This window comes from Heptranchias perlo, chromosome 10, assembly GCF_035084215.1.
Source record: "Heptranchias perlo isolate sHepPer1 chromosome 10, sHepPer1.hap1, whole genome shotgun sequence".
In the NCBI taxonomy this organism is placed as follows: Eukaryota; Metazoa; Chordata; class Chondrichthyes; order Hexanchiformes; family Hexanchidae; genus Heptranchias; species Heptranchias perlo.
Window position 1 is genome coordinate 32,272,166 of NC_090334.1, and position 13,815 is coordinate 32,285,980.

Genomic DNA, 13,815 nt, shown 5'->3' on the forward strand with positions numbered 1-13,815 from the left:
CTTTTTGTAATATGGAGACCAGAACTGTTCACAGTATTCCAAGTGTGGTCTAACCAAGATTCTATACAAGTTTAACATAACTTCTCTGCTTTCCAATTCTATCCCTCCAGACATGAACCCCAGTGCTTTGTTTGCATTTTTATGGTCTTGTTAACTTGCATTGCCACTTTTAATGATTTGTGAATACGTACCCCGAGATCCCTTTGCTCCTCTACCCCATTTAGACTTATTTTCCAAGGAGTATGTGGCCTCCTTATTCCTCCTACCAAAATGCACCACCTCACACTTATCTATATTGAAATTCATCTGCCATTTACACGCCCGTTCTGCAAGTTTATTAACGAGTGAAGTCCATACCAATTTTCCTTTGGTGTGAACTGAGTAGTATAAACTGGTATTAAAAGATTCTGTTCTTCAATCACAGGCTGCAATTTTGACAATATAAATAAAACAAGGAGGGCAGTTTTTAAAAAAAAAACTGGGAAGGAATGGTGGAAGGGAACATAGGAACAGGAGTAGGCCATTCAGCCCCTCGTGCCTGCTCCGGGAGGCAATGTATAGAAACAACCCAAAGGCAAAAATATAGTTACTCTCTTCAGTCAGGTGCAGCACTTAGAATTGCTTAGAAACACTCAAGAGTTGAGTATATTCAAGGCTGAGATAGATAGATTTTTGGACCCTAGGGGAATCAAGGGATATGGGGATCGGGCAGGAAAGTGGTTGTGGTTGAAGATCAGCCATGACCTGATTGAAAGAGGAGCAGGCTCGAGGAGGCGTATGGCCTACTCCTGCTCCTATTTCTAATGTTGCTCTGATTTTAAAAAAAAATAAATTAGGTGTCTCACAAACCAATTCTAATTCAGGAAATGATGGCTAAATATATCTGAAGCAATAGTCAAGGGCCTGAGTTTAAGATAAATGCAGTCTAAGAAAATGTTGCAATTAATGCAGCCTCAACTTAAACTTTATAGAATGTCTTTCTAATGCACCAACTAACGTGTCGACTTTTAAATTCAAAGAATGGATTTTCACAGCTGAGTTTGCTAACAATCCCATAATCTGTCATTTTGAACAGCAATGGGTGTGCAGTAATGTTTGACGCCCATTCCTTTCTTTGAGATTGGGAGGTGGGGGGGAACTGCTTGTGATGCTCTATTATAGGGAACGTTTCCCCACTAAGGTTTATTAATGCATTTTAAGTATTCCAAGACAAAGAAGTTAAAAGATTTTTTTTCACAGCAGGTGAGTAGAACCCAGAATGACATACCATGTGGCCAATGGACCTCATTTAAAAGGGAATTGGGTAAGTAGTTGAAAAGAAAAAACATAAAAGGATGTGGGGATTAGCCTGGATAGCTCCAGTTTAAGAACAAGCACCAGCACAGGCCCATTGGGCCAAATGGTCTCCTCCTGTGCTGCAATTTCTATGAAAATCATGAAACAATGAATTTCTATCTTCTAATATTTATGGTGTTTTTGATAGAATAGGAAGATTGCACCCCATGGTTACATTATTCCTTTCTTCACATTACTCATTCTTGTGTCTGTTTCATTATTTACGAGAAAAGGCGGCGAGAAGTCCAGCACCCGATGATACGCACATCAGTTCAGAAGCAGACACTAATGGGGACCAACAGGGGTACACACCAAAAGCATGCTTGTAAATGTTTCTTTGAGATTGGGAGTGGGGGGGGGGGGGGAACTGCTTTGATGCTCTATTATAGGGAACTTTTCCCCACAAAGGTTTATTAACAGGGCCACAGCAGACCCTGAGGCATGCATTACAGTCAGGTAGTGCAGTACAGCAGGTTGAGGCACCATAGGAAAACACATAGAAACATTTTGAAGTAAAGTAGATATGTAGCTTTGTTGGATTTTTAAATTACGTGTAGATGAGGAATCATTTTAATGAAACATTTTTACCTTACAATTATTTTTGGTAGAAAATTATCACACTTCACAATACACTTGGCATTCATCCTCATATTGAGACTGTGTAAAAACGCGAAACATATTCCTGCACTGCGATCCGGCTATCTTGAAATCATTATACACCTGATTGATGCTGTTTGGACACGACAGTCTTATGCGCTAACAGTAGAGCGCACTGAAGAGACATTATGCTGAATCATGTGCAAAGTGTTGCTTGGATGTTGTGAAAGAGTGGGATATCCAAGGCAAAGTAACAGCAATTGGTTTCGACAACGCACGCAATATGATAGCAGCAGCAATTCTTTTGCCATTTGAACATGAGCCTTGCATCAATTAGTCTACAGCTGGCCTCAGAAACTCACTGGTAAGATGTAGAAAACTCGTGAGCCATTTCAAAAATCGGCCAGCTAATAATACAGAACTAGAAATGCAACAGGCCACCAAAGGACTGAAACAAGAATCTCTTATATGCAATGTTCCAACTGAAAGAACTCCAGATTACAGATGGTTCAGCAGCTGCTTAGAAAATAGATTTGCTATCAGTCACAATAGCTTTTCAGAAGCACAAGCGAGCAGTGCCCACTCCTGCTGAATTTGACAAATTACAAAAGTTGGAAACCGTATTAAAGCCTTGCACGTATGTGACCAAGCTCCTTGAGAGAAAAGATGTGTGTTTCCTGCTCCATAGTTTTACCTGCATTGTGCCATTTATTTTTTGTTATGGTTGTCTCAGATGATGACCCAGCATATGTTGTTCAGTTTAACAACTCTTTCACTGCAGACTTTTTAACTAAATGCAAAGAAAGCACTAATTTCACATGACGAAAGATAGCGACAGCTTTGGGCCCAGGGTTTAAGACTCTGAAGTGCCTTCAAAAATACAAGAGGGACGAGGTGTGGAAGTTAATTCTTACCTTACTGTTGTCAGATGTCTCACAAGGCCAGCAGTCTGGTGTACAAACTACAGAAACTGAACCACCAAAATAGAAAATGAACCTACTCTTAGCAGCATCCAATTCAGAAGGAACAAAGTCAACCAACACCCCTTTGGTTTGTTACAAAGCAGAACCAGTTATCAGCATGGAAATTTGTCCTCTGGAATGGCGGTCAAAGGATGTTGGTGCCCATAAAAGTTTAGCAAAGCTGGCACATAAATACTTAGCAAGGTCGACGACAACAGTGCCATGCATACGGCTTTTCTCACTTTCGTGTCAGAAGCAAGCAGGATTACCACCAGAAAACATAAACAAGTGTATCTGTTTAAGCAGCTGATTAAATGACAGCAATAAATAGTACTGTAGATCTTTTTAGATTCATGTGCTTTGCTGCATTTTTTTGGGTGTAGTTATGTAAAGCCGAACAATTTCCCTTTTTAATTTGCGCTTTTGGATTTGAAGACTCAAAGGTTTTTAATTTTCTCTTCACAATAAACAATTCAGTTTGAGTTTTCTATATAATGCTGTGTAAGCAAGTATGAAACTATAAAGAACAACAATATGAATCCAGAAATAGAATAGGGTTTTTATGCTGGGTTGTTTTTTGGATGATAATTGCATCAGTAATAAAACAAACTTGAAATGGATATAGTAATTGTATCAATTACGTATGCAATTAAAACCAAGATTAACAGATTAAAAATTTTAATTGCAAGATTAATCACTTTTTTTTTAAAAAATTGCTTAACAGCTCTGAATTTCCACCTTGCCGTGAAGCATCTGTATGTCCTGGCAATGTTCTGCTTTCATTTACATTTTACCCCTTCTCTTCTTTTCCCTAAAAACATACTTGTTGTTAATTTTCTGACTAAACCTATAATTATCGAGCAAGGAAAGATAACACTTAAAACTTATTCCAATGGAAACTAAGTTGTCAGCTGGGAAAGATGAAAATCAACAGCTGGCTTAATGCAACTGCTTTCCAAAATCTACATCTGTTGTATGGACTGAAATCACTCTCTACATTTACACCATCAGCTAAATGAAAACATATTTCTTCTATACTCGTAAACAATGCAGGGGGGCTGATTTCAAAACTTGGCTGTTTGGAAGCTCCAGAAGTTCCTCACTTATTGAGAATTACTGAATGCAGCACAAAGAGATTACTTTTAGAAGCTTTCAATTTCTTCACTCAACACACATATTAAGCCCAAACCATCTTCAGCTCAGCTTTTTAAAGGGGTAATTTCTTAATTGCTACTACATGGCATTATGAAAATAATTAAGTTGTCGCAATAGAGATGTATTCGATGCCTCAGAAGCCCTCTGAAAAACTTGCACTCAAGAAGCTTCATCAGACCTTAACCAATCTACGGACATTTTTCTCCCGGACATACTGGGATTTGTTGCTTATAAATAGGTCATTGTCAGTGTAAAGGTTAAAATGAACTCAAAGTACGTTATACAGCAAAATAAATGGAAAGTGACAACAGAATACAAAACTTTCTAAAAGTTAAGGCCCTTGTAAAAAAAAACAAAATAAAAGGTGGATACCAACTTGTAATAAGGATGCAAAAACCTACCAAAATAGAAAGTAAATATGTGCTGCATTATTGTAACTCGTCTGGTATTCTTCTTAAATATCACTATCATCTTACAGTATGGAAATGTGAAACAATGATTAATCACATCCTATACCTTCACTGTCACTTTTCATTATCCGCAAGTGTCATATTTGAAGATAACTTAAGATGGCCAGTCACCAAACAAATCATGTTACGAACCATCTAAAGTTTAAAATAAGCATTTAAGCAATGCCTGTGAGGCAGTTCCTAAGTTTCAGTGAGTAGCTGAACCATACAGACTAGGAAAGTCCTGGGTTCAATCCCAGTTTGTGCTGATTTTTTGGAGCTCAGCAGGAAGAAAAGTTGGGGTGCTAGCTTATTAATGAGAAAATCAGTCAGGGTTCCTGCTCCGAATCACAATCCAGCAATCTGTGCTGAAAATGCAGATGAGTGAGCATTGGGTAAGGGCAGGGTTGGGTTTGAGTGAAATGTCCTCCATGGTTGAATTGCTTGCCACCACTTGTGAAAATTGCTACGAGGGGAAAAAAAGCTCAATATTATTTAGTCAGACAATATGATAACACAGGTTAACCATTAGTGGAAACCATTCTGGATGGCAGATTCAAGACAACTATTGTGCAATGAAGTTTGAGGCAACCAAGAAGTGACCCTTCAGGTGACACTAAGCAAGAAAAACTAAATTTAAAACAGTATTACAATAAATCTTCAGAATAAAATTTCTCCTGTTGTCTACACAATGATCATCAAATCTGTGCATCAATTGTTTTCCTCTTCACTGGTAAATCTTTTTCTTCTCCTTTCTATTTTGTTATTTTTAAATTTCATTACTGACCATAGTACACAAAGTCTTTCTCATGAATCACATTCCACGAAAAAAATTCTACATAATCACAATGGAGCAAAAAGGGTTTGCCAAAATACAGCCACCATGACTTTAGGGAGGTTGGCAAGGCCACAGAGAGGGTGCAGAAGAGATTTATTAGAATAGTACCAGGGATGCGGGACTTCAGTTATGTGGAGAGACTAGCGAAACTAGGGTTGTTCTCCTGAGAGCAGAGACGGTTAAGGGGAGATTTAATAAAGGTGTTCAAAATCATGGATGATGTTTCTCTTTATTTACTCTATTTCCAATGGCAGAAGGATTGGCAACCAGAGGACACAGATTTAAGGTAATTGGCAAAAAAGAGGCAAGATGAGGGGAACTTTTTTTATGCAGCGAGTTGTTACGATCTGCAATGCACTGCCTGAAAGGGTGGTGAAAGCGGATTCAATAATAACTTTCAAAAGGGAATTGAATAAATACTTGAAGGGGAAAAATTTGCAGGGCTATGGGGAAAGGGCAGGGGAGCGGGACGAATTGGATAGCCCTTTCAAAGAGCCGGCAGTCATAATGGGCTGAGTGGCCTCCTTCTATGCTGTATCACTATGATTCTATGACACATACTGAAAAGAAAGCATTTGATAATAGTGTTGTTTTAAATGTTGCAAATTAAGTGCTGAATGGATTACCATACAGCCCTTTGAATACTGTAGCAGAGAGGTTGCCTGCATACACCTGCAATTCCATTTACAGAATGCTGAGCCTCCATTAGCCTTGGACCCCAGGAGATCATTTCTTGATCCACATCCATGCCCACACCTCCATGAGCTCTGCTCCTGGCCTTAAATTTTCCTTTTATTTAATTTTCTTCACTTCCACATCCTAACACCCAGCCCAACTACCCAAAAAATTCAAACTTCACTCAGCGCTCACTCTCACCCTATGTCTCAGTGCTGGCCTCCACCCAGACCTCTTCTTCCACACCTGGAACATGAGACATATAGCTCGATCTCCTCAGCCCACAATCAATGCCACAAAAGATCTACTAGGTTATAATAATATTGGCATTTACCACTTCAAAAAATCTCAAAACACATCACAAAACAAAGTCGACATATTTAAAGTCCATTATACACTGCAAGATTCATCCTAGAGTGAATTCTGAATGGAGTGAAGTATGAAGCAAAATGCTGATGTAAATGTTACTGGCCTGCACATTCAGGAGCATAAACAATTCTGGAGAAACTCACCTCTCCAGAAATAGATTTTATCTTATGGATTTTGTTTCATGCAAACTGGTTCCTGGTTTCATGGATTTTTTTATTATTATTAAACTGCCTGGCAGAGGCATTAGCAAGGTGAAACGGTTGTGCCTGACATTAACGGTCTGCAATACACTACACAGCATAGCTCTTGGCATAGGTCTTGGACTGGGTTAGAATATTACCTTATGGATCAGTGTATCAGAATTGCATGCAAGCATAAATGACTTGTACTGACAACTGAAGTTACAGGCTGGACAACTTGACTTTCAACAGCATTTTAATAATATTCATTTCATTTTAAACATAAAAATGTAATCACATCAGATGAATAAAAAGCTTGTTTCTTTCTCACACATTTAGGAATTTGAATAGAGCTCTTAGAATGTATTAAGTGAATAATGCTTATAGAACTAGTACAGACTGCACACCCAAGCCCAACAATTGATTGATTTTCTAAATATTTTTCCAGAAAAGCCTAGCTTTCTCTATGAAAGCAATGTACAAAATACATTAAACTGCCTGGCAGAGGCATTAGCAAGGTTAAACAGTTGTGCCCAACATTAAGGGTCTGCAATAGACTACACAACTGAGGGCGCCAGATGCCAACTGCCATACATTGACTGAGAGAGCTACGCGTCAAAGTGCCTTTACCCAGTAAACCTTCACGGAATCAGAACAGGCCAGGTATTGGTGCCTTTGCCCACTGAAACTCACTTAAGGAAGGACAACTTCTGTTGCTTTTGTGGGTCTTGCTTTGAGTGCTTTAATGTTTGGTGAGGTTGTTGATCCAGTGAAATTCTACACCTATGGGCTGACAGTTGGTTAATTAGATATTGGAACATTTTATTGTAATGTTTGTGTAAAGGAAAAGGACTTGCATTTATTCCAATGCTCTCTTGGCTGGCCTCCCACCTTGCATCCTCCGTAAACTTGAGCTCATCCAAAACTCTGCTGCCCGTATGCTAACTCGCACCAAGTCTCGTTCATCCATCACCCCTGTTCTCGCTGACCTACCTGCTACCCTCGGTCCAACAACACCTTGATTTTAAAGTTCTCATCTCTGTTTTCCAATCCCTCCATGGCTTCACCCGTCCCTAAGTCCGTAACCTCCTCTAGCCCTACAAACCTCCGAGATCTCTACGCTGCCTAAACCTGTCCGTCTCGCTCTCGTCCTTTAAGATACTTCTTAAAACCTACCTCTTTGACCGAGCTTTTGGTCACCTGTCCTAATATCTCCTTATGTGGCTGAGTGTCCAAGTTTGTTTGATAACTCTCCTGTGAAGCGCCTTGGGATGCTTTACTACGTTAAAGGCACTATATAAATGCAAGTTGTGACTCAACTTTTCACTTTTAAATAGCACTAAACTATTTTATCGGAGCTAATATCTGAAATGCATTGTTGTCCTCCGCCAGGCAGACTGAAACCCATATTAAGCACATAGGTTAGGCTCATGTTCTGTACAACTCTACCACAACATTAACCCTTCAATGCATGAAGTATCCAACAGTGAAGTAGATTTTCCCTATATATAAATGCAACAGACCACTTATATTATGGTTTCTGCATTAGTGCAATACATAAATTCAGGTATAACTAGTTTGAACTCACTGATCTGGGTGCAATAAAAATTCTGGCATCAGGCATTAGCCCACCTCATGGAGGCAGTCTCACACTATTTGGTCTTCAAGTTACAGTACATCTGCAAATGTTGCAAAACCATCTTTCAAACTTTAAAAATAAAGTTAAGAAAAAGTCCAGGTGGTTTGCTGTACCATTAATGTCTGTCCTTTTGGCTCTTCGCCAACATTAAAATTTCATGTGGCCATCGTGAGTAATTTTGCCTTAGTGGAGGTCCATGCATGCATGGAAGTGCATGTGCAGAGCTCCACTTCGCTTGAATACAGAACTGCATTGAGTGAACAATATAACTTGTTACTACTGGCTCGCATTACAGTAGGTACCAGCGGAAAGTAAAATGGCAACATAAGGAATGTAGCCTCTAATCAATTTTCATCTTTTTACCACATTATAAATTTCTACTGTTATATAAAATACAAATGTGGTTTGAAATATCAGCAGTATTCATTTAGGCAACAAGATCAGTGAAAAAAATCAGATGCATATTCTCTACAGAATCCTCACTATGGAATGCCAAAATTTGCTTTTGCACAAGTCTCCAGGTGAGAAAACAATTAATAAAACAGTAAAGGCTAAACTGTAAGGAGACCACCCTATAAGAAACCACTGGGATATTTGCACAAAGTTACTCTGTAATCTCGAAACAATGAAACAATTTTTTTTAAATAAAGAATGACTTATCAGCAAAAAGCTACTGCTGGATTTAATCGCCATCCTCCTAAAGTATTTAATTTTTAAAATGCTGGGTCAGCTACCAACTGGGTAAGTGGTGAGCATGCTGAAAATAGCCTCAGGTCAGGATGGGGTGAAAAGATCCAGAGATCCCTGCTGGAAATGGTACATATGGACACAGCAACACTCGTACTAGGCTAAAACACGAAGAGGGCTGCCAGCTCCCATAGAACAAAGCAAGGATACGAGCCATTGCATTCCAGCCAGCAATGATAAGTAGGGGTATGAGAGAGCTGGGGAGAACAAATTTTACACACCAAAATATACATACATCACAAACACAGCCAATCTTTAATGAGTAAATAAATATGTCCATCATCTCAGTTTATAAAGCACTTTTGCTGAATTGAGGGAGACTGAGCAACAAGAAACAATGAAAACCCTACATGGACCTCAGCACAGCCTGTTGCGGCTTACAAAGAGACGATGCAAGATGAAGATTCTGGAGTGGTTTAATATTTTTTAAACAATCGTTTCATTAGAACTTGGACAAAAAGAGGGACAAAGTGCTGCTTGAATCTTCAGAAACCCAGTGTACCTGTTCCTCACAAGGTTGAGGCAGCAAGGAGCTCATCTTCATTTCCTGCAAGGTAATAGGCTGGTCAACCAAGTACTTGTGTTTCTGGATGGCTTAGGCACGTTGCAAAGATCAAAGAAATCACTGGATAACTGGTCCTGACTCATACAATTCCGTGCATGATCTTGAAGGATAAAATTAATTTGTAGATGATGTTCAACAGTGCCACCAGCAGGGTGGGAACATCTTAATATAGAACAAAACACTGTTCAACTGCCTTAGTTGGTGGTCTGCAGCTGGCTGGCCTTGACTCACATCAGTGTGTGCTCCAAATTGCAATTGAAGAGAGAACATTGTACGTTCATATTTTTAAAGAAGGCTCAAAAGCAGAGTAAAAGGTGGGCAGCGGGTGGGGTGGAAGAGTCTTTTTGCATCTTAACATTGAAAAGTCACAAATCTTGGTATGAAAACAAGCAACGATCTGAACACTTTATTGTAAGACACTGAAAACATCGAGTAAGACACTGAAAAACATCGAGTAAGACACTGAAAAACCGAGTAAGACACTGAAAAACATCGAGTAAGACACTGAAAAACATCGAGTAAGACACTGAAAAACATCGAGTAAGACACTGAAAAACATCGAGTAAGACACTGAAAACATCGAGTAAGACACTCCTCGGTCATGAAGTTGTCAAATTCCTTGCTAGCAATGGGTAAAAGAGCTGGCAGAGGAACGGTACATTCAGTGCCTATGTTTAGGGGTGTTGAGGTTATGGACAATCCATGTGGTAACGTGGTCAGACAGACTTAGAGCCCTTGTAAAGGTACTGGATAGCAAATCAATGCTATAGCCAAATCCCTGAACAAAAAACATTTTTCTTTCCTTGGGGTTAATTAGTCTCCATGCATTTACTAGGCCCGTTGTAAAGTAGTGGTGTCCTATCACTGCAGCTAAACCCATACCACATTAACATGGATGACCTGCATTAAAGCCCTTTGCCATGACATCATACTTTCATTGCAGAAGTTTTTTGAATTATCAAAAAAAAGTCAGGAAATCAACACAGAAAACAAATACTGAAATCTGAAGTCTTCATGGACCCCCTCACAGGCCCCCTATGGTCCAGGGGCCCCATTTTAAAAACCTATGACATAAATAACTCTAACATAGATTGATATGCAGAGCCCAGATCACAGTACTGGGATTCAGCATAAATGCAGTATAAGCAACTGACATTTCTCAGGGTCTTTCTGGTTAAGGGAAAAAGTCACTGTATAGTTTTGTCACATAGTACTTATAGAATACATTAGCACTTTGCAGCTATCAGTAAGGTTGAGTACACACTCGGAACAACATACTTTAGGAGTCAGGATAATTTGGCAGCATAATTCAGATTTTGCTAGCTTTACAGTGGAGTCTCACAAAGTTGGGTCACTGCCCTATGTGGAGCTTTAGGTGCTCAATTACAACAGAAGAAAATCACTGTTATCTTGTGGCTGCATTCTAAGTTGATCTGTTCTCATCTTCTTGGGGAGCAGCCTGAGTAAGTGGTGAGGAAAGGCATGTCGGTTTCGAGGGCAGGGTTCCCTGGAAATATTATATAATGCAACAATATTAAATATCCTGTACAGTAGAGCTTTGCAGCAAGTGAATGATACATTTCCAACTCCACAGTGTCAACAATAAACACATCAATATGAAATCAATGTCACTGTTATGACTGCCGATCAGTGTTGAAAAACCTTCAACATACTCACTCATAATGTCAGTCGCTGAATTTTATAGCAGAGGCATGCAAAGGATGTAATTAAATAGCACTTATACATAATTCCCCACTGGGTGTGTTAAGTCTGTTTCCCCATCCTAGATCAGTAAGCACAGGGGTGATGGGTGAGCAGGTTTGGTGCATGTTAGCAGAGTTAGTCACTTGTTTCATGAATCTGTAGGCAGAATATTGCCCGATAATCCTTTTGCTTGATTGGAAAGGGGTGCAGCCACATAAAGTGGAGTGCGCTGGTAACCTTGCCTGCCACTGACACCGCTATCTTTTCGGTTTAGGTTGTCTCTAGGTGTCCATGTAGTTAATGGAACAGATCTGCAGGTGGCTACACGTTGATCCGAACAGCGAACTACCCACTGTCATTGTTAAGTAAGTTATGCAAGGTCTGCAGGTATGGTTGCTGGCATCATGGCACTTGCATCCAGTGTGGCTCTGGTGTCTGCTGATCTCCCCGGCATGTATTCTTTCATTTAGTACCATTCAATGCATGAAATATGTTTTCACAGCAACCCTCAAAATCAAGCTAGCAGTAATTGGCAAAAGGGCACAGAGTAACTTCCATCGTAAAGCTGTGGTGCAACTTAAAGGTAATAAGCATGGGAGACACTTTGCAAATCCCATCTTTTAGGATCTGGTTGCTGCAAAACTCATGGAAAGAATTTCTGCATAGGCAGTGTCTCCAATATTGCTAAAATGATTCTGCTGCTTCTCTGATTTCATAATCCCTCCATGGTTTGACCCAAAAGTACAAGCAAAATAAATTATGTATTACTGAAACAAAAATTAAATTAATAATCTGAACGTTTGCTGAAACATAAATTACAACAATGCAAAGAACACCTGCTGCTTCAATGCCTGGTTATAATATACATCAATACCATTGGACTTCCACCTGCAGTCTTTCCATGAATTTTCATTGCTTTATTTAGCTGGCTGGGGTGGCACCGGGTGAGTTTTATAATGAGTTGAAATCACTTACATAACCCACGCATTTAATGGCTGTTATTGTGCCTGCCACTGTTTGACCCAGTTTTTCAACGTCTCGGCACATTGATCCCTGATATTTAAGTTCTGTAGTGACAAGTAACCCTCATGTCTTTAGAAAGGTAAATCAAGAGTGCTGCGCATTTCAAAAGAAATGGAGAATTTTGTATTTCTTTGTGAACACGAATGGAAAACCCACGTGCTTGATTTGTAAGCAACAAGTAGCTGTAGTGAAAGAATATTACATTCAAAGACAGTATGAAGCAAACCATGGTGGGAAATATAAGTACACAGGAAAGTTACGTAAAGATAAATTTTCTGAATTAACACAAATATTTGGGAAAGCAACAATCAATTTTTACCAATGCTTGCCAGTGATGCTGCTGTTCAGGCGAGCTGTCTGATTTCCCATGTTTCATCAAAACTATTTTTGAAGAACTGCATGCTAAAAGCTGCAGAAATAATGTGTCCAAATAAGCTGCAAGCTTTTGCAAAGATCAGTCTCTCAAAAAACACCATCGCTGAGATTCAGTGATTTCACTGAGAATTTGAACAGTGAAAAGTGAACAGTGACAAAGCGAAGTCCTCTGCTGCTTTTTCAATTGCAATTGGTGAAAGCACTGATGTAACTGCCGTGACTCAGCTAGCGGTATTAATTCGTATTTTTTTATATATATGTATAAAAATGACTTGGACTTGGGTGTACAGGGCACAATTTCAAAATTTGCAGATGACACAAAACATGGAAGTGTAGTAAACAGTGAGGAGGATAGTAATAGACTTCAAGAAGACATGGATAGGCTGGTGGAATGGGTGGACACGTGCCAGGTGAAATATAACGCAGAAAAGTGCAAAGTGATGCATTTTGGCAGGAAGAACGAGGAGAGGCAATATAAACTAAAGGGTACAATTCTAGAGAGGGCGCAGGGGTATATGTGCACAAATCTTTGAAGGTGGCAGGACAGGTTGAGAAAGGGGTTAAAAAAGCAGACGGGATCCTGGGCTTTATAAATAGAGGCACAGAGTACAAAAGCAAGGAAGTTATGTTGAACCTTTATAAAACACTGGTTTGGCCACAACTGGAGTATTGTGTCCGATCCTAGGCACCGCACTTTAGGAAGGACGTGAAGGCCTTAGAGAGGGTGCAGAAAGGATTTACTAGAATGGTTCCAGGGATGAAGGATTTCAGTTACGTGGATAGATTGGAGAAGCTGGGGTTGTTCTCCTTAGAGCAGAAAAGGTTGAGAGGAGATTTGATAGAAGTGTTCAAAATTATGAAGGGTTTAGATAAAGTAAACAAAGAGAAACCGTTCCCATCGGCGGAAGGGTCGAGAACCAGAGGACACAGATTTAAGGTGATTGGCAAATGAACCAAGGGCGACATGAGGAAAAACTTTTTTACTTGGGAGGAGTTATGATCTGGAATGTGCTGCCTGAAAGGGTGGTGGAAGCAGATTCAATTGTGGCTTTCAAAAAGGAATTGGATAAATACTTGAAAGGAAAAAAAATTGTAGGGCTACGGGGAAAGTGCGGGGGAATGGGACTAACTGGATTGCTCTTACAAAGAGCTGGCACGGGCTTGATGGGCCGCACGGCCTCCTTCTGTGCTGTAACCATTCAA

At 39.7% G+C, this 13,815-nt stretch overlaps 1 protein-coding gene across 3 annotated transcripts in view; it reads right to left on the reverse strand.

Moving 5' to 3' along the window:
• Window positions 1-13,815, reverse strand: part of strn3 (striatin, calmodulin binding protein 3) — a 162,274-nt gene that overhangs the window by 107,471 nt on the left and 40,988 nt on the right. The window lies entirely within an intron of this gene.